Source organism: Corvus moneduloides, chromosome W (genome assembly GCF_009650955.1).
Source record: "Corvus moneduloides isolate bCorMon1 chromosome W, bCorMon1.pri, whole genome shotgun sequence".
In the NCBI taxonomy this organism is placed as follows: domain Eukaryota; kingdom Metazoa; phylum Chordata; class Aves; order Passeriformes; family Corvidae; genus Corvus; species Corvus moneduloides.
Window position 1 is genome coordinate 8,712,490 of NC_045510.1, and position 24,560 is coordinate 8,737,049.

A 24,560-nucleotide genomic window follows, 5' to 3' on the forward strand; every position below is an offset into this window, starting at 1 on the left:
GGGGCAAGACCTCTGGGAACAGCAGTCTGGAACAGCAGGGATGAACACAAAAAATCCCAGGTGGTAGGCGAGATGCACCAAACTCCGGAGCTGCAGCAGGAACTCAGGGACATCTCAGCAGGCAGGGGGTGCGGAGCTACAGTGTAGTGAAGGCTCAGAGCAGTGGCAAAGGAATGGCAGGGGCAGGGCAGCCGCTGTCTGGGTCTCAGCGGAGCAAGGAAAAGGCAGGCTTGGGATCCCGGGGTTCTCCGGTAGAAGGAAGGCAGAAGAAAGGAGAAGCCCGCAGTGGCGATGAATTGTCCCCACAGCGACTGCAGCCTCTCTCTCCCCTCCGAACACCGAGAGAGCAACAGAGCCAGGCACTCCGCCCAACCCTCTTTTTCTCAGTCCAAATCTCGCGGCATCTCTGCCCTACATGAGAAAACCCCATGGAGAACAGGGTAGCCATCTCGACCCCTCCCCCTGTGGCCAGGTCTTTTGTCTTTCTTAAGTACCCAATCTTTAGGGTCTCTTGGCAACATATGGGGAAAATTCTTTAAGAGAAAGAGAAAAACAAAAGGAGAACTCCTAAAACCCCAACAGAGAGGAAAAAATTAACAATGGGTTCATGAGTTGAGATAAGGGCCGGGAGAAAAACTCCAAGGGCAAAATAGGCTCAGCTTAGAAGTACAAAGTGAATTTCTTATTAACAAAATCAGAGGAGGATAATGAGAAGTAAAATAAGCCCTTAAAAACACCTTTTTTTCCCCAACCCCTCCCTTCTTCCCACTGACAGTGCAGGGAGACAGGGGGTGGGGGTTTTGGTCAGTTCGTCACCCAAGGTTTTCTTTCACTGCTCAGGCAGAGGAGTCCTTCCCCTATAAATGCCGTAAAATATTACTGTGTCCTGCAGCCGTAGGGAGGAGGAGAGAAGATCCAGCAGGCAGGAATTGTGCAGCCAGATTGATCTATTTAATTATTTGACAAACTCTTTTATAGACTTTTTTCTTCATAGTCGAATTGGACAAAGGATCAGCCACCCCTTGGGGATAATTGACTAAAATCCTAAAACATCCATTGTCAAAATATTTTCCTAGTGTACTATAAACAAGACTTTTACAAGGTCGCAGGTGTTCACGATCCATAAACTCTGCGAATATCTTCTGTGAGAGATAAAAGTATCCCACGGTTTAGAAGACGCAGGAAAATTCCTTGCTAACAGCATTTTTGTATCCACAACATCCCCCTTTTTGTTTTCTAAGATAACAACTATACTATTAACCTTAAATAGAAATTTACATCAGTTATTAATTCTAAATATGTCCTTAAGGCTTTAACTATCTGACTCCAAGAAATTTAAAGTTCAGTCTCTGCTTGTAGAAGGACCATCTGCCTGATGGTTGACATCTTGGTCATCATCAGAAGAGTCATTAGGCTGATGATCTACATTCTGGTCGCCATTTGGATGGTTGGCGTTCTGGTCATCATTTGGAGGTTGCCTGTTCTGCCTCTGGTGCCGTAGGTCAGGGCGAACGCATTTTGAAGGTAGCCACCGTATCCCAGTATCTGTGGAAACGCAAGCATACCCACGACCCCAAACGATAAGCTCATGTGGGCCTTCCCATTGGTTAGTGAGTAAATTCCGTACCCAGACTTTTGCCCGGGGCAATTGTGTCTTGCCTGAAGACTGCAATGAGACAAAATGATTCAGAATAACAGGATTATTTGAGTTTTGTGGTACTGTAAGGTGAGTGATTGCATACAAAGCTTTTGCTAGTCGGCTCTGTGGGGTTTCTCCATGCATTCCCCCTTTCTGTTTTTCCAAAACACGCTTCAAAGTACCATGAGCGCGTTCGACAATGGCTTGGCCAGTAGGAGAATGTGGGATACCAAAGGTATGGTCTACACCCCATAGGTGTAAAAACTGCCGCGTCTTCTCCAAGGCGTAGGCAGGACCATTATCGGTTTTCACAGAAGCTGGCACACCCAGGACTGAGAAAGCCAATTTCCAATGGGCAATGACATCACGGCCCTTCTCTCCAGTGTGAGCAGTAGCCCACATAGCCGAGGAGAAAGTGTCAATAGAAACGTGCACATATTTCAGCCGACCAAATTCTGGGATGTGAGTTACATCTGTTTGCCAAATCTGCAAGGCTTTTAGCCCTCTGGGGTTTACCCCCGGTGGCAATGGCGCACCGAGTCCGTGACAGTCAGCGCAAGCGCTGACAATGTCACGCGCCTCAGTTGGCGTTAAATGAAACTGCTTCTGCAGGGTATGTGCACTTTGATGGAAGAAACCGTGCGATGCCTTGGCTTGTGCAATTTTGTCAGGCTGAGGCCCTACCCTCGCAGGGTTGGCCAGCATGTCAGCCCTGGCATTGCCTTCTGTTAGAAACCCTGGTAAATTGGTGTGGCCGTCAAAACCGTCTGATCCCTGGGTGCCGTCTCTAGGGTGGCTGGGTAGGCCTGTGCCTGTACCTGTGCCACTCTCTGGGGGAGAGACTGTATCGGAGAGCAATTCCCCCTCCTTGCACCCCGGCAGAAGTTTCCCGACAACGGCTGACCATCAGCATGAGTCTGGGATCTACAATAGTCCGAGCAATGCCCTGGCCTGCCACACCTCTTGCACTGGGGGATCGGTGTGTTCTCTTTTTGTCTCGGCTTAGGCCACTTCCATTTTCTCGCCTGTTTTGGTTGCTTTGGTTCACGACCAGAAGATGCGTGAACAGGCTGCAGGAACGCAGCCAAAGCAGACCTTTTCTGGTTCCCAGATCCCACCTTAGCGCAGGCCTCGACCATGTCTGTCACCTCAGGATCCCCTGGTAAGGCATCTATGATTTTTCTGCACTCCTCGTTTGCGTTATCTCTCACTAACTGCTTTAACAACAACTGTCTTAACCCGTCATCCTCAACCTGCTTCTCGAGAGAAGCAGTGACTTTCTCTACAAAAGAGAGGAATGACTGATTTCCCCTGAACTATTTCAGTATATCGCTTTCTGGGTGCAGATATCTCTATGGTTTTCAACAGGGCAGCCATGCCGACCTGTTGAGCTTGCTGCAGGATGCTAGAGGACAAGTTACCCTGTAGACTGGGATCAGAGAAGGGACCAGTTCCCATCAAAGCATCCATTCCTGATGTCCGTCTAGGATCAGCAGCAGGGATCTGCATATTCCCTAATGCAGCCTTGTTGGCCAGCTTTCTCCAGGTTTTCTAAAAAACTGTAAATTGTACAGGTTGAAATAGAATTTGACCTAAGTGTCTGATATCGAATGGAGAAAGCAAATCTGTATTTATCACCCTTATTATCTGCATAACCTCAACAGAACCTAGCCCATATTGTGCCACCTTGGATTGGAGCTCCTGGGCAACTTTCCAAGCAATTACCTCATGCTTGTCATGCTCCCCTGAATCTGGGAGAGCCTTATACACTGGGAAAGCTTGGATCTCCCCTTTTGGCGAATCCCTACCATCCTGAACTTCTGGCACAGCCTGTGGATGGAGTGTAACACCTCCCCAGTTACCCCCAGAATCCTCAGATCTATTTGGCATTCCAAGGGTTTCTAATAAGCTCCAGTCACCCTCCTCCAATGCTTGCATCTTAACTGACTCTAAGAAGCGACTGTAGTGGGTCGGACGCACTGTTACTGTGCAGTCCTGAAAGGTCCAGGGACGAGACCGGCGCAGCCTTTTTCTTCACCGCGCGGCTGCAGCCGCCTGACGACCTGGGGCCAGAACCTCATCTGCCTAACTTCCCGATGACGAGTCATCAGGGAAAGGCAACTCTGAGGTGCTGGGAGCGAACAGAAATGGACGGAGAGGGGCACTTTGGCTAAGTTCGCTAGAGGCAGAACAGACAAGACAGACTGCAGTTGGCTGCGCTGCAGTTTGAACAGCAGTTTCTTTACGGGAGGCCGTCTCGGCCAGTCCCGACCGAACCGGTACTGAAGCTGCTGCCGCTGTCTCTGGGGCTACAGCCGTGCTCGGCGCCGTGCTTGTCTCTCGCACAGCAGCCATGTTCGGCGCGGTCGCCACTTCCGCTGCTGTTTCACGCTCCCCGGCTGCGCTCGGTGCCTTCACTCGCCCCTGCTCCGTGGCCGTGCCCGGTGCCACTGCTGGCCCGTTCTCTGCGGCAGTGCTTGGTGCCGCTGCCCCCGGCCGCGTCTCCGCAGCCGCCACCACTTCCGGGTTTTCCCGCGGCAGCGCTGCTTCCGGGTTCACCGCTGGCCACACCGTTTCCTGGTTTGGAGCCGCAGCTCCTGCGGCTGGCGCGAGTGGCGTGGGCGGTGCGGGCTGGGCGCGCCCCACACGGCAGGGTGGCTCGGGCATCCGCTGCGGTAGCAAGCTGAGCAGGTCCTCCATCCTTCGGGATAGGTTCGGTAACTCTGTCAGCAAGGGCAGATGCTGTATTAAAAGGTCGATGGCTCGGTTCTGCGATTGCGCAGAACAGTCCAGCGCCAAGGAGGGCAGCGGACCACACCCAGGGAGTCTAGGTGCAGGCCTGCCCGGCCCTATTCCGGCTAAAAAGTTAGATCCAGGTGCATACACAACCGAACTAGGAGCCGCTCTGGGGGTCCAAGTTGCTAAGCCGCTGATTTGCGGCCCTGGATAAGCTGTGGCTGTCCCCGAGCTGAATGGCAAGACAGGCTGTGTGCCTTCCCGCTGCCCCAACCTCCCTGCCTCTGCCAGCGTGGGGTCCCTGGGGGCCGCAGAGTCCTATGATTGTGCAGGGTGAGGCAGCGCAGGCTCTGCCTGTGGAGCCGGGGGGGGGTTTTCCGAATCCACCGTCATTTGCCCTGGCAGCCCGGTCAGCGGGGTCCCCCTCGGACATTCCTCCGTCACTCATCACCAAAATAGGCGAGCCAGCTCTGCTGTCACAGTCAAGGTCTGTCAGCAGAATAAATAACGAACGCCAGGTTTTGTATAATTCTAACACTTCTGGGTCCCCAGTCGGGAGCTCGTGTCGGACACCACAGCCGAGTTCCTGCCATAAGGCAAAGTCCAGGGCAGTATCTCTGTCCATGGGAATCCCTTTTAGAGTAGCCCAGTCTAATAATTCCCGAACTGAGTTTTCAGGAATGGAGGTGTGCAATATGCTAAACACACCTTTCCAGACTAGTACCACAGCGTCGGTTTGTGAGCCGCTGTTTGCCATTTCTCAGTCCTGTCAGACCTCCCGGTCCCAGGGGGGAAGGGGAACAGCGTACCTCTAGAGAAATTCGGCTTGGCTAGCAGCAGCAGGACCCGTCAGAGAGTGCAAATCACGTCAGGCAGCACCAAATATTACCGCAGGCCTGGTTCCTACAGTATATCACCGTGTCCCGCAGCCATAGGGAGGAGGAGGAGTGATGATCCAGCAGGCAGGAATTGTGCAGCAAGATTGATTTCTTTAATTATTTTACAAACTCTTTTATAGACTTTTTTCTTCATAGTCTAATTGGACAAAGGACCAGCCACCCCTTGGGGGTGATTGGCTAAAATCCTAAAACATTCATTGTCAAAATATTTTTCTACTATACCATAAACAAGACTTTTCAAGGTTGCAGGTGGCTTGGTTGTTTACATTCCCTGCTACCTCTTCTGTGAGAGAGAAAAGTCTCTCACGGACTTAGAAAATAGCAAGAAAATCCTTGCTAGCAGCATTTTTGTTTCTACAAGTCAGTGTAAGTATTATACCACTCCCAGCTGCAATGCCACTCTATTGGACTAATGGCACCAAGGACTCAACAGAAGCAGATACAGGAGCCCTAGATCCATCAGTAGCCCAACAGTGAAAAAGAGGAAATCAGACCTTTGGTACTGGGAATGGGACTTATTGGTATGCAGAGACAATGCCTATAAATGGCTTCCTACAGGATGGTTTGGTTCCTGTTTCCATGCAGTATTAATGCCTCCCTTTAGGATACTTTGGCAACAACCACAAGGAAGAGTTAGGGCAAGACAACATTTTTCATCCAGGAAGTGCAGGATGATCGGCAATATAACTCCTTCCATTTCAGAATGCAAAAGACTATGGTTCACCTTATGCCCCATGTGCACTGCCTCGTCCTATGGAGTTTACATTAACAAGCTAAATAGATTTTTAGAAGTGGCAAACGATGATAATGAAGTATTAAATAGCACATCCTATGAGCTCCAACAGACACAAATGGTGGCTCTACAGAACTGCATGGCCTTAGATTATCTGCTTGCTAGCCAAGGGGGAACATGTGCTATTATACAACAAGTGTGTTGCACTTATATCAGTGATGGGTTTGAAGTCCAACAATCAGGAATCACCTCGATAGAAAGAGCAGTAGAAGAGTGGCAGAAAGAAAAAAATTCTTCTTGATGGGATTGGCTAGCTTCACAGCTACCAAATTGGAGACTACTGCAAAATGTATTCATGGCAGTCATTGTAATAATTGTAGTGTGTGTACTTGCATGTATTATGATTCAATTTTTTAAATGTTGTAACACTTTGTGCTGGAAAATGAAGTATTGAGACTTGTCTAAAAAGAGACATAGTCTCAAGAAAAGGGGGGACTTGATAAATAACAGAGAATAGAAATTTTCAGTTCCCCTGAAGTTGCTAGATAGAGCTTAAAGACTAACTAGCAAAAAAGGATAAAAGAATGTAAAAGTATGTACACAGGATGAGAAACATAGCTGGAACCAGTGGATAAATAGATAATGAGGAATATAGTGGATTTTTTAGCAAGTTATGTAACAAGAGGCGACAGCGCATGCCCAAAGAAAAAGTTCAAGGAAAGGTCACCTGTAATATTGAAGCATTCAGTGAATATGGCCACCAGAGACCCCTTTAGATGACCCTCTGGGACCATAAAAGGACTTCCAGTAGGAGGCGGATGCATGCAAATTAGTTCTAGGAAAAGTGATGTTTGTATTAACTAGGAAGTATGCTGTAATGAATATGCATGATCATGATGGAATAAATACCCTTTTGTAAAGTTTCACGACGCACATTCAATTAGAGGAGAGATCCTTTGAGTGTGTCCAGCTCTGCAATAAAGAATGCCTGCTTTCTAATACTTCAAATTGTGTTAGAAAGTTTATTTTCCGTCCAATTTCAGTATCAGTAGTTCTCTGTGAGGGTGTTATTGATGCCTTTTCCTAGTCTTAAAATCAAGAGGCATACACTGTTAGAAGGGGAAAAGGGATTTTACCTTGGTATTTATTTTTAAGGATCCTTAGGTGTACACGTCTAGGTCACATGCATCGAGATGCACCCCACCGAGTCTTTCCCTGTGTCTCTGTGTCTCTGTCTCTCTTCCTCCTCCCCCCTCAACATTGGGTATAACATTATAGGTTTTACTAATTAGCATATCTATCAAAGATTCCCCAATGAGAGGCTCAAGTGAGCTCCCCCCTCCCCAAGGAACCTTCCCCTGGATGGTTCTATCTTGGTTTACAGAATATGTTCTGGAGAGGACCTTGGGGTCTGGGGCACACTGATCCCTAGCTACGAAGCTTCTAAAATGTTTAGTCTCTTAGCTTGACAAACAAGTCCAAGAATGTAGGCAAGAAGATCTAGGAATACAGAAGCTGTAAAAGATATAACAGGGGTATAAAAGAAAAGGCAAAAATCTTCATGGCATCATTTCCCCCCTTTTAGAGACTAACAAAACTCTATCTTGTCTAGTCTCTATTTTTCTACCCGCAGAACCGGTTTACACAAACGGCTGCTCCACAGGAAATTACATAGATAATAACTACAATTACAACTATTATGAATATTTCTTTTACCCAGGCCCAGTTTGGTAACCATGAGGTGAGGGTATCAAAAATATGATCAAATTTTAAGGTGTTATTTCTAGAAGCAACTTCATGTAGAATTTGAGTTCCTTTCCAAATTTCATCTAAATCTTTCTTAATTCTTCTATTAAAATGCCAATCAATGGCCAGTGACCCTTCCCATCTAGGGGCGGTAACTGAGTACAGATTCAGCAATTGCTCTTATTAAGAATTTTGGACACATTTTGGACCACAGTCTTATGCAAATCATGGGGTGAACCCTGAACCATGGTTACCAGTTGGGCAAACAGCAAACATGTAAAAAACAATTTAGACTGCATCTTTCTGATTTGTATCAGTCTCTGTCTTCTTGATGATTTTGGGAGCAGAAGCTGTCTTCATCCTGGAACAGTGAATCCACGGTCCTTTGCCAGCAACCTTGACCGCAGTAAAAGTGGTCAGCAAAACTTGGAATGGTCCCTTCCACTTGGCTTGCAAGGGGTCGCTGTCCTAATTTGATGTAGACTCAGTCTCTAGGCTGGAACGGATGAGCAGGTGTGTCCAATCTTATTGGTTTGGATAACACAACGAATCTCTGGAGCTTCTGCAAGGTGGAACTCAGAGCCATTAAATACTTTTGCAAATCATTTTTACCTCTCATATGAATTTCCCCTGGGATATGTGGAACCTGGTATGGCCTGCCATATAATATTTCATAGGGACTGATGTTGTCCCTTCGCCTTGGCTGTATGCGGACTCTCAGCAAGGCTATAGGCAGGGCTTGAACCCATGTCATGGATGTCTCTTGACAAATCTTGCAAATCTGGGTTTTGAGGGTCTCATTCATGCGTTCAACTTTGCCACTTGCCTGGGGCCTGTATGGTGTGTGCAGGTCCCAGGTAAGTCCCAAAATCCTGCTAACTTCCCCAACCACTGTTGCAAAAAAATGTGGTCCCCTATCTGATGACATTCCCAAAGGAACCCCAAGTCTTGGTATTATATGATTAAGCAAAGCTTTTACAACTTCTTTTGCTGTGTTGGTGCGACAGGGGAAAGCCTCAGGCGATCCACTGAAGGTGTCAACCAGTACCAGTATATACCTGCATCCCTCTTTGCGTGGCATCTCAGCAAAATCTATTTGCCAATAATCTCCTGGGAGATCTCCTGTCTTTGTCACTCCTAACACAACTCTCTCGCTTGTGCCAGGGTTGTTTTTACAGCAGGTTTCACACTTGCTTGTTACAGATTGTACAATATCAGTCATCCCTCTCCCTATCACTACTTTCCTCAAATGTTTTAAAAGATTTTCTGCTCCCCAGTGGGTACTTTCATGCTCTCGTTGGGCTATTTCCCGAAGGATCAGAGGTGGAACTACGACTTGTCCTACTGGGGTAACAGCCCACCCACCTTCTTTGATTTCAGCCTTAAGGAACTTAATTAATTTGTGATCCCTCTGATCGTATTTTGGGGTAAATGATGACAAATCTATCTCTTTCTGTGGTACCACTGCAAAAATGCCTTTTTCTGCAATCCCCCTGGCTGTTTTGTCAGCAAAACGATTTCCCAGTTCGGGGGCTGTTTTCCCTTTTTGATGACCCTTGCAATGCATGATAGCCACTTCCGTAGGCTTCCAAATGCTCTGTAAAAGTGCAAGAATTTGTTTAGCATGCTTAACTTCATTACCTTGAGCAGTCAGCAGGCCACGTTCCTTCCAAATAGCTCCGTGGGCATGAACAACACTGAAGGCATATTTGGAATCAGTCCATATGTTCACCTTCTTCCCCTCACTCAGTTCTAGAGCTCTCGTTAGTGCAATGAGTTCAGCTTTCTGTGATGATACATCTGGAGGCAAGGCTTTTGCCTCAATGATTTTATCTGAGGTGGTTACAGCGTAACCAGTCATCCTCCTACTGTTTCTCATGAAGCTGCTCCCATCAGTGTACAGTTCCCAGTCTGGATCTTTCAAAGGAACATCTTTCAGGTCTGGTCTGCTGGAATAAGTTTCCTCTATTGTCTGCAAACAATCATGCTCAGGCACACTGTCAAGTAATGTAGATGATAAAAACATCGCAGGGTTTACCACAGAAGTTGTCTTCAGAGTAACATCGTCCTGTTCTAACAACACAGATTGGTATTTGAGCATCCTTCTAGGGGAGAGCCAGTGTCCCCCCTTTTGCTCCAGCACATTTATCACTGCATGGGGTACATACACGACAATGTGCTGCCCAAGGGTGAATTTACGGGCCTCCTGTATCAGAAGGACTGTTGCTGCCACAGCTTTCAAGCATCCTGGCCAACCCTGGGCTACATTGTCTAGTTGTTTTGAGAAATAGGCCACAGCTCTTCGCTGGTCTCCAAGGTGCTGTGCCAGTACCACCAGAGTAACATTCAGTCGCTCATGTGTAAAGAGTTCAAAAGGTTTAGTCAAGTCCGGCAGCCCCAGAGCTGGGGCTGACATTAAGGAATGTTTCAGCTGTTTAAATGCAGCCCTGGCATTCTCTGTATACATGATTGTCCCCTTTTCAGCTGCTTTAAGGACCTCATATAAAGGTCTCACCAGTATACCGTAGTTTATATATATCCACAGGCGACACCAACCTACCATTCCCAGGAAGGCCTGCATCTCCCTTACGGTATGGGGCTCTGGAAGTCGACAGATGGCTTCCTTCCTCTCTCTGCTGAGTTTGCGATGTCCACGGAAAATTTCCAGGCCCAGGTATACTACTGTTTCCCTGGCAACCTGTGCCTTCTCTTTCGAGACCCAATACCCACTTTGGCCCAAAAAGTTCAGCAGACTTACAGTGAGCTTTATGCAGTCATCTCGTGTCTTGGCTGCTATCAAGATGTCATCAACATACTGGAGAACTGCTCCTCCTGGTTCTTGTTTCCTCCAGTCCTCAAGCTCCTTTGCCAGCTGGTTTCCAAATATGGTCGGGCTGTTTTTGAATCCTTGTGGTAAAACTGTTTAGGTGAGCTGGGTCTTCCTCCCTGTTTCTGGATTCTCCCACTCAAAAGCAAAGAGTTCTTGGCTATTCTTATGCACAGGAATGCAGAAAAAGGCATCCTTGAGATCTAAAACAGTGAACCACCCTAATTCATTTGTTAGTGTTGTCAAGAGTGTGTAAGGATTTGCTACCACTGGGTGTATGTCCTCTGTTATCTTGTTGATTTCCCTCAAATCCTGTACCAACCTGTAGCTTTTACCATCAGCTTTCTTTACTGGCAAGATTGGTGTGTTGTACCTGGATTCACATTCTACTAACAACCCAAATTTGAGAAACTTTTCAATCACAGGTACTAATCCCTTACAAGCTTCTAATTTCAGAGGATATTGTCTTTGTCTTACTGGTGTAGCCCCTGCTTTGAGTGTAATACTCACAGGTTCAGCTTTTTTGGATCTCCCAGGAGAATCATTGGCCCACACTATTTGAATGACAGCCTCTTCAACTTCTTTGGGAATTTTTCCATGGCATTCCTGTACAAGTATAGCAGCTGCTTCGATAATTTTAGATTCTGGGATTATAACTTTCACTCCCCCTTCCTTTGAAAACTTAATTTCTGCTTCCAATTTTTCCAATAAATCTCTGCCTAATAATGGCATTGGGGAATTTGGCATATACAGGAACTGGTGAGTCACCCAGTGTTTTCCCAATTTAAATTTTAAAGGTTGGAGAAAAGGCCTTGTTTCACTTACCCCTGTAGCTCCAATCACATCCACAGTGTCTTGACTCAGTTTACCTTTTAAAGTATTTAACACAGAATATGTTGCCCCTGTATCAACCAGAAATTCAACATCATCATTCCCCAGCTTAGCTACAACCAAAGGCTCTGCTGGGGTAGTTACCTTCGGTCCCCGTCAGTCTGTATTTACAGTTAGTTCCAAAACTGGGGGCTTCTTTTCTGCTCGTGATGGACACTCATTTTTCCAGTGCCCCCGTTTTTTGCAAATTGCGCATTGGTCCTCAGATAGGGGAAAAGGGGGACCCCTTTTTGATGCCACAGATGACTTTTCCTTATCATACTTCTTCTTGTAGTGGGGTTTATGATGTTTATCTGCTAAGTCTCTGTTCTGGTATACCTTCCAGGCTACAGTCAACAATTTACTTATGTCCGGTGGCCCATCTATCTTTTGCAGCTTTCTCTTTATGTCATTAGCAGACTGACCTATAAACAGGTAGGCCAGGTGGATCTGCTGCTCAGGTGAGTCAGGGTCTAAGGTAGTGTATTTTTGTGCAGCCTCTTTAAGCCTATTTAGAAACTCTGTGGGGGTCTCATTTGGATTTTGTTTAATTTCATATAACTTAGCCCAATTCACTGCTTTAGGAACAGCACATTTTAACGCAACAACCACCCATTTTTGGTATCGCTTCAGCTTTTCCATCTGTTCTGGGACATTGGGATCCCAGTTAGGGTTCGCTAGCGGATAGATATCATTAACTGACCCTTGAAGACTCTCAGTTGCAATTTGAGTTTCTATAGCAGATATAGCAGCTTTGTTGACCATTTCTCTCTCTGTTTTATCCAATAATTCATCTAGCATAACATTTAGATCACCCCAATCTAGGTTTTGGGATTTTATGGCCATTTCTACACGCATAGCTACTCTCTCTGGGTTGTCCCTGTACTTCCCAATTGAGTTTTTCCACTGCTGTAATTCTCCAAGAGAAAATGGTACTTTTATATAAATGGCTCCTTGATTTCCCACAGCCTGTCTCAGAGGTGCTTCTAATGCAAGTTCTTCTTCCCCCCCTTTTCCTGCTTTGGACCTTGTGTGTTTAGCAACGGGACTGACTGCTCTCATAGCTTCTTGGGCTATCCTGCCCCTCCTTCTACTTCCCTCCCGTGAGAACCATCTGTATCAAAATGATCCCATTCACTTTTAATTGAAATTGGTTCATTGGTTTTAAAACTTGTTCCAGGCGAATATTGATCAGGAACAATCTCGCTCTTTGCGGCAGTAGAGGGGTAGGGAGGCAGGGGCTGCAAGCAGGTTCTCCTGTCCCTAGCTGTGCAAGAGCCGCCTGGGTCGGGGCCATCCCATCTGCCCTCAGCTTTAACACTGCCTGTGCTGCAGGGTGGGGAGAGCGAGCGGCTCCTCCTGTCTCTGGGTCGGAAACTTGCGGTTCTCTGCATTGGGGAATGCCGCCGCAATTGCCCGTGTCCATTTCTACCTTCACTTCCGTGTTCAGGGTACTCGGGGAAAGGCGGCCAGCCTTCCCCTCCCCCTTCCCCGTCTCTGCCTCTGGAAAAGTCAGCGGGCAGCGGCCAATCTGCACCTTCTCTGCCTCTGGACCAGTCAGGGGGCGGTGGTCAATCCACCCCCTCTGCGCCTCTGCGCCCGCCCTCCGCCCCTGACGAGGCTGGGGGTGGGGGGGCCAAGCGCCGCTCCTCCGGCTTGGAGCTGGCCACCTGCTCCCTCCCCTGCCCCTGCTCGGACAGCAGCGGGGACAGCGGAGGCGGCGGCGGTGGCGGTGGTGGCGGTGGTGGGGGAGTCACTGCCCCCCCCCGTGCGGGCTGCCCCGGCGGTGGAGTCGGCGGTGGCGGTGGTGGGAGCGGCGGCGGTGGTGGGGGAGCCACTGCTCCTCCATTCCCCGCCCCCACTTGTGCAAGCTGCCCCCCCAGCGGAGGCGGCTGCGGCGGCAGCGGCGGCGGCGGTGGTGGCGCCGCTGCTCCCCCACCCCCCACCTGTGCGGGCTGCCCCGGCGGTTGAACGGGGGGGGGGGGGGGACCCCCCCCATTGCGCAAAGCTGGTGCTACCATATCTGTATCTGTCATATCAATTTCTCTGTCTGTATTAGCATACGAGTCAGCTTGCTGTGGCTTTTTCTTTCCCTTTCTCTTCCTCAAAGTAATTTCCATATTATTTTTGTTTACCACATATGCTTCTTCCCTATTCAAATACATAGTAAAAAGTTCTGCATATCTTAGTTCATCAAACCTACATAATGATCTCAATTCTACCATCAGGTCATTAATGATGTTATTTTCCAAACTCCCATAGCGAGGCCAATTTCCTTGACTTAATTTTAAAGTCGGCCAAACCTGTGTAGACAGTCTAATCAATTCTCGGGTGTTCAAAGTAGTTTTTCGCCCTGTCAGCCATTTCCAGTGTTTTATTATCAGCTCCAACGGGCTGTTAGGAGGGATTTTTTCATTCACACCATCCATGTTTTCTCACAGACAGGAAAACTCTGCCAGAGGAAAGCTCTTAACTCTGGAATTCAGCCTGCAATCTGGCCTTGGAATTCCGATTTCCCAGGCAGTTTATCTAGGTTACTACACAAACACTTCAAAACAGCACTTTAAAATACTAAAGAGCAACTAGTTTCAGCAAGCAGTAAATGCGCGCGCGCGAAAATCTGATCTTAACAGGATTCGAACCCACAACTCCTGACGTCTGAACTAACCAACCAACCAACCAACCAACCTCTGAGCCACTCCTGTGGCTGCGTAGGGTTCAGCCTCTGGGCTCCTGGAGGGCGTCCCCTACTTTCCACAGTTTGCAGGGGAAAAGTTTAAGCTTTCCCCTTTTTTGGGCTTCTATGCCCCCAACCTTTCCAACCCCCTCAGAGATCTCCTTCCCTAGTGCTAGCACAGTCTCAGTGGTACTGATCCCCTTTTCACTCACCTCTTTCCGTGCTTCTGCCTTTCCGTGCTGGGTCCTAAAGTCCTGGTCACAGTCTTAGATTGTTGCTCCGGCCCCTCTGTAATTTGTCGGCAAAGAGAGGGGCAAAGCAAGATGCGTTCCAACCCAAGACTGCGAGTTTCAAGGTCTTTAGGGTCCCATCTGGGTCGCCAGCAACTGATGCCTTTTCCTGGTCTTAAAATCAAGAGGCATACACTGTTAGAAGGGGAAAAGGGATTTTACCTTGGTATTTATTCTTAAGGATCCTTAGGTGTACACGTCCAGGTCATATGCATCGAGATGCACCCCACCGAGTCTTTCCCTGTGTCTCTGTGTTTCTGTCTCTCTTCCTCCTCCCCCCTCAACATTGGGTATAACATTATAGGTTTTACTAATTAGCATATCTATCAAAGATTCCCCAATGAGAGGCTCAAGTGAGCCCCCCCCTCCCCAAGGTACCTTCCCCTGGATGGTTCTATCTTGGTTTACAGAATATGTTCTGGAGAGGACCTTGGAGTCTGGGGCACACTGATCCCTAGCTACGAAGCTTCTAAAATGTTTAGTCTCTTAGCTTGACAAACAAGTCCAAGAATGTAGGCAAGAAGATCTAGGAATACAGAAGTTGTAAAAGATATAACAGGGGTATAAAAGAAAAGGCAAAAATCTTCATGGCATCATTTTGAAGATGACATTGCCATTTTTCTCTTGAAGAGTGTTATGTGGAGTTAATTTTGCAGTCTTTGAATTTGGTCATTTCAAAGTATTTAAAACTAGATTTTATATCTGTTAGACAAAAGATAATAAAGCTTTGTGAAAAATTACATTAAAATTAGCTTTCCCTGGAAAACAGAATAATTTTATCATACTTATACTTTTTTTTTTTTTTTTTGAAAATACATTGAGGTTCTGGAGAATATCCAGAGAAGGGCAACAAAGCTGGTGGAGGGTCTAGAGAACTAGTTTTATGAGGAGCATCTGAGGAAGCTAAGGTTGATCAGCCTGGAGGAAAGGAGGCTCGAGGGGACCTTATTGCTCTCTACAACTCCCCGACAGGAGGTTGTAGTGAGGTGGGGGTCACTATCCTCCCATGTAACTGTATAGGGATTCCTTGTGGAACAGGGGCATATGATACTCAAGGAAAGTCTGGTCAACCCAGGGTTGCTGAGGAAGAACCCCTGAACTGGCCTCAGGCTGCAGGCAGGCCTGGAAGACACCTGGCAGCAGGCAGCCTTGAAAATCCTTGGCAAAGTTACACACTGGTCGGCTCCCCGGCTGCTTAGAGGCTGTCTCGTGGGAATAGGGTGTGAATCTTTGCAAAGTAGATATAAGTTAGTGAAAGTAAACAATAAAGCGGAGAACGATGCTCAAATCGTATCGGTGTTTGTATCATTACTCTGGCCGGCTCCCCTGCACTCAAAATCCCGCCCCGCAAAACCTGGCTCCCGAACAGGGACCCGAGTGATTTTTTTTCGCTTAAATGTGGTTTCGCTTGAATGCGGCAAGACTCCGAATCATCGCATCGGTGTTGGAGCCTGGGGAGCGGGATGCGGGAAGGATCTCAAAGCCGAGTGAAGCCGGAGACCAGAGCTCGTGCGGCCGAGCGAGTTCCCACAGGTTGGAAGCTATGGAGTACAAGGCAGGAACTCGCCTCCTAGCCAGTATCCTCTCTAAGAGAGGCGAGATTGTGAAAGATCGAGATCTTTATCCCCTTATTACGTGGGCCTGGGAACAAGGGTTTTTGAAATGCACTTCACTTTTGTTTTCGACCAAAGCGTGGTGGGAAGGGTGGAACAAACTGTGGCTGTCTATGATTGAGGGTGGAAAGGAAGGTAAAGAGGCTAAAGCTCTCGGATTAACTTGGAGAGCCGTGACTAACACCCTTGCAGAAATGAAAGCAGAGAGGAAGGTGGCCACGGCAGCCATGGAAGCCCTGGGGGGTGGCGGCCCTGGACAGGAAGGAGACAGGGGTCTTACGGAGCGGCGGCCGGAGACCAGGGCGGAGTCCAGGGTTGTGCGATTCTTCAGGCTGACCACGAGTAGACTGATGAGGGGAACAGCAGCACCCGTACGAGAGCTGCTGGACCCAGCGGGGAAGGAAGTTATCCCTCCGAAGTCTGAGGGAGAAATGATAGCAAAGGCGGAAGCGCAGGCTCCCGACCCTGGGGGCGGGGCGCAGGCGAGCAGAGGAGAAATGAGCAGTCCTAGCTCCCAGCTGAGAACGGCAGCATGCCACCCCCCTCTGTCGGACAGCGGATCATCGTCCGATGGCGAAGCAGCCTCTACGGCTTTGTCGTCCGCAGAGACAGAGCCAGCCAGGGCTGCCGGGGGTCAGCCCCAAGAGGAGGAGAACCACCGAGAGATGATGCATGAAGTAATCAAGAAGCTTGCTGAATTGTCTACACGTCAGGACACGCTGGAATCTAAGGCTTGCAAAACCATACCATCAGCACCGCGGTGTCCTGTGGACCCACCGGTCAAGATAGCCACCAGAACTCCTACGTTCCCGTCTGGAGAACCGAGCACAGTGCCTACGGCCCCTCCCTTCCTGCGAGGGGAGGTGCAGCCATTGCCTCCATCAGCCCTGACGGTGAGGACTGACCCATTGCCAGATGTCCTGTGTCCTAATGATTGCATCAGCAATGCACAATTGCTGTTAACCCCTTCACAGTTCCTGCTCTGGGAGCTAACGTTAGAAAGTGGGTGGTATACGTGCCCACCTTGTGCGGACTGTGATCAAAGGTGGAATCAAGAAAGGGAGTTGCGTAAATTCTTGCGTATAGCACCAGACACAGAGATAGAGTGGGGAATCGTTTTGACTGTCTTGAGACAAGGGCATTGGCGGACATTTTCGATTGGCTGTCCGCCCATTTAGATCGAGTGAAGGCAGTACGGAGTGTGGCAGTGTTAGGGTGAGAGAGTAGCACACAGGTTCATGTCCCGCGGCAGCATGTGGTGGCCCCCGAGGGCTGGGAAGTGACAAAGCAGCGCTGGACCCGCAAACATTCTGAGAGGTTTGCTTCTCATAAGCATCCTAACCGGGTCCCACGCAATGTTGACAGCAATCCAAAAGAGACAAAACATGTGGGTCACCCTAGCTGATTTAACGGGGCAAGACTCCATGTGTCTGAACCTAGCCACGCCAGGGGACCCATTTCACACCTGTTTAATCAGGGTCCCATATTTTAACCCACAAGACTGCCGAAGGATGCTAAACAACAGCTCACTGATAGGGAACACCACAAACAATGGCAGTTGTTCAGGGCTGATCGGACTCAAGCCTGCGCAGCAGCGTGCCTGCTGGCAAGGTGCATTCTTGAAAAGCATCAATGTCACCATGGGGACACCAGAACAGTTAGATCTACTGGGTTCCACAAACCAAACTGGGGATGGTTACATGACATTCGAGCCTCCCACTACCAGTCAATTAAATGTTAATAAGCACCTTTGGGCCACTGTTGACCCTCTTGCAGACTGGTTTCTGAGAAACTACAAGTCTGAAGCAATTTACAACCGAATCAACCTTACGGGTCAAGCCCCGAAGCGCCTCCCCAGTGGTACGTTCTTAATATGTGGGGACCGCGTGTGGAATGGGGGTCCTGCCAGCCCACGTGGGGGACCGTGCTACTTAGGGAAACTCACCCTGTTCCATCCTGGCCTGCATCAACTCTTAAATATCACCCACTGCACTAAAACCAGGGTGCGGCGTTCAATCCATGAGCTCCAATGTAAAAGAAATGAAGAGCCTGTCTTTTGGAGTCGTGGTATAGTTTGGCTAGCATCTATGTTTTTACCTCATGCTTCAGCAGCCAGGGCTCACACAATATTGCATAAACTTGCCGGGCAAGGGATGAGCTAAACATAACTTTGCAGATGCTTGACGAGCTAAGTGCAGATGTTACTAGTGTTAGACATACAGTATTACAAAATCGGGCAGCCATTGATTTTCTACTACTAGCTTGCGGCCACGGCTGTGAAGATTTCCAAGGTATGTGCTGTATGAATCTTTCTGACCACTCTGCCTCAATTCACAAGAACCTCTCTGACCTCCAGAGGGACCTGCACAACCTTCGAGAGACAGATGACCCTATTGGAGATTGTCTTAAGGGTCTGGGTATCACCGGATGGCTGCGTACCTTGGTAGTAGAAGGCTGCCGATTGCTATTTGTAGTTATATTAGGCTTAATAGTATTTGGGTGTATTTTTTCTTGCCTTAAAGCGGGGCTGCGTAAAATCATCGACCAGGCCTGGGTTGCCCAAAAAGAAAACGGGGGATGTGTAGAGGGATTCCTTGTGGAACAGGGGCATATGATATCCCAGGACAGTCTGGGCAGTCTGGGCACCCCAGGGTTGCTAGGGAAGAACCCATGAAGGGGCCTCAGGCTGCAGACAGGCTTGAAAGACACCTGGCAGCAGGCAGCCTTGAAAATCCTTGGCAAAGTTACACACTGGTCGGCTCCCCCACTGCTTAGTGGCTGTCCCGTGGGAATAAGGTATGAATCTTTACAAAGTAGATATAAGTGAGTATAAGTAAACAATAAAGGAAGCATGATGCTCAAATTGTATCGGTGTTCGTATCGTGACTTCGTCCGGCTCCCCTCCACTCGGAACCCCCCCCCGCTAAAAACTGCATAAGGAGTTTGAGGTGTATTCCCAGATGATCTATAAAAGTGTTTGCTAGAGATGCAGGCATGCATAATGATGTGGTGATGAGAATCTCATACTCTAGGATGAGGGCAGTGAAAATGAATTAAGTTTGAAAAGCACATTTGCATTTAGATTTTGGAAACGGCATGCACCATCTAAAAAGGATGTGAAGGTCCTCAAATGCATCCAGAGGAGGGCAACAAAGCTGATGAAAGGGCTGGAAGGAATGTCCTCTGAGGAGTGGCTGAGGACACTGGGTTTGTCTAGTTTGGAGAAATGGAGGCTGAGAGGTGACCTCATGGCTCTCTACAGCTTCCTGAGGAGGGGACGTAGAGAGGGAGGCACTGAGCTCTTTTCCCTGGGATCTAGCAACAGGATGCATGGGAATGGTTCACAGCTGTGCCAGGGGAAGTTCAGACTGGACCTGAGGAAGCATTTCTTTACCAACAGGGTGGTCAAACACTGAAACAGGCTTCCTAGAGAGGTGGTTGATGCCCCAAGCCTGTTGGTGTATAAGAGGCATTTAGACAATACCCTTAATCACATGCTTTAACTTTTGGTCAGGCAGTTGGACTAGATGATTGTTTGTAGTGGTTTGGCCCAAAATACTCATTACTGTTTACCTTCTGTGAGATAAGAATTAGGAGAAATGCAAAGCAGGCACCAAACATGAAAGAATATAAAGAAGTTTATTAACAGACCTAAAAAGAAGGAAAAAAAAATTATACCACCTTCAGAACTCTCCTCCTCCCCCCACCTTCCTCCCTTCTCCCACTGACAATGTAAAAAGACAACCCTTAAGATGTTCAGTCTGTTTACCACTTCCATAATAACCTTGTTCAGTCCAATTAGAAAGAGAAGTCTCTTCTTGCTCGTGCTATGAAAACATTTTCACAACGAGACAGCCGCCCACTTCCAAATATTGTTCAGTCCATTTAGGAAGAGGAGTCTCTCTGCCTGCGTGTGAGTCCCTTCCCCCAACTTGCAGATTTTCCTGCAACTGCTTTCGAGGGTCCACTCTTGAAGTTTTTTGGGGTACAATTTTAAGGTTGAGCCGTTCAGAAACAAAAAACAGAGGCCCTTCTCCTTCCCTGGGAGCAAAGGGTCTTCATCATCTTCATCGTTAGGACTATCTCTGGGAGCATCTCTAGGGACTGAGGTTTTCTCCTTTCCCATTTGGAGCAAAAGTCCTCATCGCTTCCATCTCTCCCTGTCCAAACTTCTCATGAAATAACAGCTGTGTCAGCATCTGCCTATCTCAGCACTGGTGCTTTTGCTTACGAATTGAACACTCCACCCCCCATATCTTCATGAAATTACAACGGGATACTCTGATATATCATAGCTTCACAACAGAATTTCAGCTTTAAGCATCTCCTCTCTCTCTTCCCTCAGGGTTTTAGCTCTTCACAGAAATAAAAGGGTTAATCTCACCTCGGCCTTGCAGCTTTGCAGCTGGAATGTTGAATTTTTCTTATCGCAGTGGAGAGGGGGGAGAGCCGAGCCGCTCTGGCTGCCCACGGCAAGGCAGTGGGGGGGGTTCCACGGCTGGAACAGGTCCATCGACTCCAGGATGGCCGTGGCCAGGCCCAGCCTGGCCCAAGCAGGGCCTGGCCGGGCCCGCTGGCCCCCACACGGGGCCCGCAGCCACCTGTCCCAGCGCCGGAAACGAGAGAGAGCTTGGGGGGGAGTTTGTCTATTCTTAAGTGTGTATCACAGAGGCAGTCACAACTTTAAGTGGCTTAAAGAATTGTCCATATTCAAACTGGCCGCTGATAGGTTCTATCAGGTCCCAGAGGAAACTGTAAGTACCCCTTAGCAAGGACGTCCCTTCCGGGACCATGCTTGCTAACCTTTGACATTCTTGTAGGTTCCTTCCAACTGAAATAGTCTATTTTATTCTAATACTCCAGGTTTCTGATTCAATTTTGGGTTATGTTTGCATGTTCTTCTATACTACATTTATGAATTGAACTTCCCAGGTCATCTTGACATTTTAATAGGATAGGAATTCAGATGGTGATGAATGAGGTAAATATAAATCACAACCTTGATGATTTTTATGTTACAATAAACTTTCATCAAACCATAGAGAAGAACTCTGGTGGTAATTGATGGCTGTAATGGTCACAGTGACCAGAAAGTAGTTGAGTTTCAAATTGTTTGCCATAGGAGATAAACTGCCAGCGAAACTTTGTCCCTGGATATGGGAAGAGCAGACTTCCGGTTGTCTGAAGAAGCTAGTTGACTCAGTGAATGAGGGAAAGGCTGTGGATGTTGTCTACCTGGACTTCGGTAAAGGCTTTGACACTGTTTTCCACAGCATTCTCCTGGAGAAACTGGCTGTTTATGGCTTGGATGGGTGTACTCTTCACTGGGTAAAAAATTGTCTGGATGGCTGGGCCCAGAGAGTGGTGGTGAATGGAGTTAAATCCAGCTGGCGGCTGCTCACTAGTGGTGTTTCCCAGAGCTCAGTATTGGGGCCAGTCCTGTTTAATATCTTTATTGATGATCTGGATGAGGGGATCAAGTGCACCCTCAGCAAGTTTGCAGATGACACCAAGTTTGTGTTGCTCTGCTGGAGGGTAGGAAGGCTCTGCAGAGGGATCTGGACAAGCTGGATGATGGGCTGAGGCCAGTTGTATGAGGTTCAACAAAGCCAAGTGCCGAGTCCTGCACTTCTGTCACACAAACCCCCTGCAACGCTGCAGGCTGAGGGCAGAGTGGCTGGAAAGTGGCCCAGTGGAAAAGGCCGTGGGGATGCTGGTTGACAGCGGCTGAACATGAACCAGGGTGTGCCCAGATGGCCAAGAAGGCCAAAGGCATCCTGGCTTGTATCAGAAGTAGTGTGGCCAGCAGGACCAGGGAAGTGATTGTCTGTCTGTACTTGGCATTGGTGAGGCTGCACCTCAAGTGCTGTGTCCAGTTCTGAGTCCTTCACTTCAAGAAGGAGATTGAGGGGCTGGAGCATGCCCAGAGAAGGGCAACAGAGCTGGGGAAGGGCCTGGAGCACAAGTCTGATGAGGAGAGAGGCTGAGGGAGCTGGGGGTGTTTGGCCTGGAGAAAAGGAGGCTCAGGGGGACCTTTTCAGTCTCTACAACTAACTGAAAGGAGGTTGTGGTGAGGTGGGGGTCCTTCTCCAAAACACCAAGCGATAGGACCAGAGGAAACAGTTTAAAACTGTGCCAGGGAGTCGATGAATGCTGGTCATTTTTTAAGAGCCATCTCTTAAACATGCAGGAGCAGGAAATTCCAAAGTGTCTAAAGTCAGGCAAGTGGGGCAGAAAGCTGTCTTGACTGAGCGGGGATCTTCTCCTCAAACTTAGGTGGATAAGGAAAGTGCATTGGAAGCAGGGACAGGTGACACGTGAGGACTACAGAGATGCTGTTCACCATTGTGTGGACAAAGCTTGATTAGAGTTCAAGCTGGTCAGCACTGTGAAGGATAACAAAAAGGAAAGGAAGATCAGAGATAGCGTTGGCCTGTTACTTGATGAGATCAGTCACCTCACAAATGGGGACATAGACAAAGCAGAGACATTTAATGCCTTCTTTGCCTCTGTCTTTAATACTGATGTTGGGCCCTGGGATCCTCAGAGCCCTGTGTTGGAAGACCACAACTGAGGGGATGATAAACTCCCAGCCAACTCTGAACTTGTGTGGGATCTGCTGCTCCATTCTAGATCCCTATAAGTTATTGGGCCCAATGGGATTCATCCCAGGGTACTGAAAGAGCTGGTCAATGTTATCATGGGACCTCTCTCCATTATTTTTCAACAGTCCTGGGAGTCTGGAGAGGTCCCAGTCAACTGGAAGCTGGTAAATGTTGCCCCAACTTTCAAGAAAGATAAGAAGGATGACCTTGGTAATTACAGGCCTGTCAGTCTCACCTCAGTGCCTGGTAAAATTGTAAAGTTATTCTGGGAGTTATTGAAAAACACTTGAGAGACAATTCAGTCATTGGTCACAGCCAGCACAGGTTCACGAGGGAAGAGTCTGCTTAATCAACTTCATTTCCTTTTATGACAAGGCGTTGTGGTTTGACACTGGCCAAATGCCAGGTACCCACGAAAGCCATTCACTCACTCTTTTGCTCTCAGCTGGGCAGAGGAGAGGGACAAAAAATTAACGAAGGGCTCATGAGTTGAGATGAGGACTGGGAGAAAACACTCTAAGGGCAAAGCAAGTTCAAATTTAAAGGTATAAAGTAAATATATTACTAACAGAGTCAGAGGAGGATAATGAGAAGTAAAATAAGCCCTTAAAAACACCTTTTTCCCCCAGCCCCTCCCTCCTTCCCACCGAAAGTGCAGGGAGACAGGGTGTGGGGAATTTGGTTAGTTTGTCACTCGAGATCTTCTGTTTGCTCAGGGAGAGGAGTCTTTCCTCTGCTATGCCATGGGATCCTTCCCACGGGAAACAGTTCTCCATGAACTTCTCCAGTGTGGCTCTAATCTCACGAGCAGCAGTCCTCCCAAAACTGCTGCAACGTGAGTCCCTCCCATGGGCAAACAGTCCTCCCAAAACTGCTGAGGCATGGGTCACTGGTCCACAGGATGCAGTCTTCTAAGGATAGGCTGCTCTAGTTTGGAAGCAAGGGCCCTCTTTACCTCTGGAAGCAGGGGCCCTGTCTCTCCATTCAGGTCTCCTGCTGGATCACAGCTTTCTCTGGTATCTACCCTCTCTGGCGTGACCACTTCTCCTATGGTCTCCGAGTGGATCTCTGCATCCCCCGTGGACTTCATGGGCTGAAGGGGGACAGCTTGCTTCACCATGGTCCTCACCACAGCCTGCAGAGGAATTTCGGCTCTGGCGCTTGGAGCACCTCCTCTCCCTCTTTTTCCACTGACCTTAGTGCTGCCATGTTGTTCTCCCTCACATGTCCTCACTTCCTCCTCTTCTCTGACTAGAAGAAAAACTGCTGCCCATAGGTACCATTGCCAACAAGTTCCACCAATTCAAAGATTCTTGCAGGATCCCTCAGCGCCAAGAGGTTGATCTCATCTAGGTTCCGCATCGGGGAGTTGCTCGCCATGTTTCCGCTGCCAGCCAGGCGGCCCTGCTGTCATGATGCAGGCGGCGCTGGCTCTATTTAACACCTCTCTTCATGCGGGGTGCTGGGAAGGAGAAGCTGCCGCCACCACCCCTGCCCTTTTGCCCATGCCGTGGCTAGCTAGGGGCAGCCAGGCAGGCAAGGCTGGCGCCTTGCCACCCCTGGAAAAAACTGTGTCTGTGCTATTTTGATTTTCTTCTTAAATATGTCATCACAGAGGTTAACAACCTCTCTAATTGGGCCAGCAGCATGTCCATCTTCAGAGCCATCAGAGATTGTCGGGCATGGTAGAACCTTCTAGCAGCTTCTCACAGGAGCCACTTCTGTGGCCCTCCCCGCTACAAAAAAACCAGGCCGTGCCAAATCAACACACAAGGTCACCCATCTAGTGGACCAAGGGAAACCAGTAGATATGGGGTTTTTGCAATTTTAGCAAAGTTTTTGATATTGTCATGTATGGTATCCTTCTGCACAAAATGTCCAGCACACAGCTAGACATGTCCATAATACATTGGGTGAACAATTGG

At 48.4% G+C, this 24,560-nt stretch overlaps 1 protein-coding gene and 1 long non-coding RNA gene across 4 annotated transcripts in view; one reads left to right on the plus strand and one right to left on the minus strand.

The window, feature by feature from the left end:
• Positions 1 to 24,560, plus strand: part of LOC116437378 (kinesin-like protein KIF2A) — a 193,649-nt gene that overhangs the window by 44,665 nt on the left and 124,424 nt on the right. The gene's annotated exons all lie outside the window — the stretch shown is intronic.
• On the minus strand, positions 753 to 23,427 carry LOC116437380. Its single transcript, XR_004237268.1, has 3 exons — positions 23,395 to 23,427; positions 22,599 to 22,600; positions 753 to 857 (listed from the first exon to the last, which is right to left on the minus strand). It is a non-coding gene; the product is annotated as an uncharacterized LOC116437380 (long non-coding RNA).